Raw genomic sequence first — 2,420 nt, 5'->3', positions numbered from 1 at the left:
GATCTCAGTTCACTGCAACTTCCACCTCCCGGGTTCAAGTGATTCTCCTGCCTCAGCCCCCCAAGTAGCTGAGATTACAGGTGTGTCTGGCTATTTTGTATTTTTAGTAGAGGCGGGGTTTCACCATGTTGGCCAGGATGGTCTCGAACTCCTGACCTTAAGTGATCTGCCTGCTTCGTCCTCCCAAAGTGCTGGGATTACAGGCGTGAGCCACCAAGCCCCGACCTAAAACAATTCTTGAAACCAAACCTGGAGATAAAGCCCATCCTATGGCAGAAATTGATAGCAAACCGAATTTTTTTTTATTTTTATTTTTTGAGATGGAGTTTTGCTCTTGTTGCCCAGGCTAGAGAGCAATGGCACAATCTCAGTTTACCACAACCTCTGCCTCCTGGGTTCAAGCTATTCTCCTGTCTCAGCCTCCCAAGTAGCTGGGATTACAGGTATGTGTCACCATGCCCGGCTAATTTTTTGTATTTTTAGTAGAGATGGGGTTTCTTCATGTTGGTCAGGCTGGTCTCAAACTCCTGACCTCAGGTGATCTGCTCACCTTGGCCTCCCAAAGTGCTGGGATTACAGGCATGAGCCACCACACCCGGCCGCAAACTGCGTTATTTACCCTCAAAGTTTATCAGCCAACAGTGGAAGTCGGGAGAAAGTCGCAGAGAAGAAATGCTGGCCATTGAAAGGGGGCACCTCTTGTGTCTGCCTTGCATGATGGAGAGATTGCTAGAATAGGCTGAATACCAGTGAGAATGGGAGGGGAAAGGTGAGGACGATGTGGACCCTGGGGAGCCCCCACAGAACATCTGGCAATAATCTGTGGGCTGCTAATTTCTGGCTTCAGGGACATTTGTCAGTGAGCAGGAGAATCCCTGAGTTAGAGAGATGCTTAGACATGGCCCTGGTGATTTGGGAGGAGGTGCCGAGAAGCCCATTGACATGGTGTGGCTTCAGGACTTCAGAGACTCTTCTTCAACCCATGCTTCAATGCTGCCTCCAACCCCATGACCTCAGCAAGGCATTACTGCTGGGCCCCCTTTCCCAAGACCCCCAAGCAGCTAGACATACCCTGGCTCACTGCATGAATCCATGCCGGTGTCAACCTAAAATAATCAAGAGGGCCAGAACCTAGTTGAAGGAGAGTTTATTCAAGTGCAAAGTTTAAGTACAGCCACTCAGGAGGCACAGATTCCAAAGAATGGAAGTCGGTGTTCTGAAGTCTAGAAGTTCAGGACCACGCGCGTAGGTAAAGTTTAGGGAAGCTTACCAGAATTTCTTTTTTTGGATGATCAAGATTTTAATTTTATTTATTTATTTATTTATTTATTTATTTATTTTTGAGATAGAGTCTTGCTCTTTCACCAGGCTAGAGTGCAGTGGCACCATCTCATCTCACTTGCTTACCGGAATTTCAGCATCCATCTTCCTTCCTTTCCTCCTTCCTTCCTTCCTCCCTCCCTCCCTCCCTCCCTTCCTCTCTTCCTCTCTTCCTCTCTTTCTTTCTTCTTTCTTTCTCTCTCTCTCTTTCTTACTTTCTTTCTTTCCTTCTTTCTTTTTTTCTTGTTGAGACAGAGTCTCGCTCTGTTGCCCAGGCTTGAGTGCAGTGGCGCGATCTCGGCCTGCTGCAACCTCCGCCTCCTGGGTTCAAGCGATTCTCCCAGCCTGAGTAGCTGGGAGGGATTACAGGTACACTCCACCACACCTGGCTTTTTTTTTTTTTTTAATTTTTAGTAGAGAATGGGTTTTACCATGCTAGCAGGATGGTCTCAATCTCCTGATCTCATGATCTGCCCACCTCAGCCTCCCAAAGTGCTGGTATTACAGGCATGAGCCTCCGTGCCTGGGCAATCAACATCTTTCTATATAAGGCTTTAATGCATAATTACAATGGTCTGATTAGTTGAGGTGGTCTTTTTCTTTCAAGAAAGGGATATTTGGCTGGGCTTAGTGGCTCATGCCTGTAATCCCAGCACTTTGGGAGGACAAGGTGGGTGGATCACCTGAGGTCAGGAATTCAAGACCAGTGTGGCCAACATGGCGAAACCTTGTCTCTACTAAAAATACAAAAATTAGCCAGGCGTGGTGGCATGCACCTGTAAGCCCAGCTACTCAGGAGGCTGAGGCAGAAGAATTGCTTGAACCCAGGAGGCAGAGATTGCAGTGAGCAGAGATCATGCCATTGCACTCCAGTCTGGGTGACGGAGCCAGACTCCGCCTCAAAAAAAAAAAAAAAAAAAAGGTGTTTTTAACCTTCCACACGGAAGATGCAACAGTCATGAGGCCTTTGTGCTCTCTGGTCTGAGCTGCATACAGGACAATAAAGGAGGCAGCTAATCTGTAACAAAGGTCAGGGATGGGAAGGAGGAGGTCTGGTCTCTGGGAGACTGAGGCAGGAGGATTACTTGAGCTCAGGAGTT

This window comes from Cebus imitator, unplaced genomic scaffold (assembly GCF_001604975.1).
Source record: "Cebus imitator isolate Cc_AM_T3 unplaced genomic scaffold, Cebus_imitator-1.0 Scaffold112, whole genome shotgun sequence".
Lineage (NCBI taxonomy): Eukaryota > Metazoa > Chordata > Mammalia > Primates > Cebidae > Cebus > Cebus imitator.
This window is presented reverse-complemented; position numbering follows the sequence as displayed.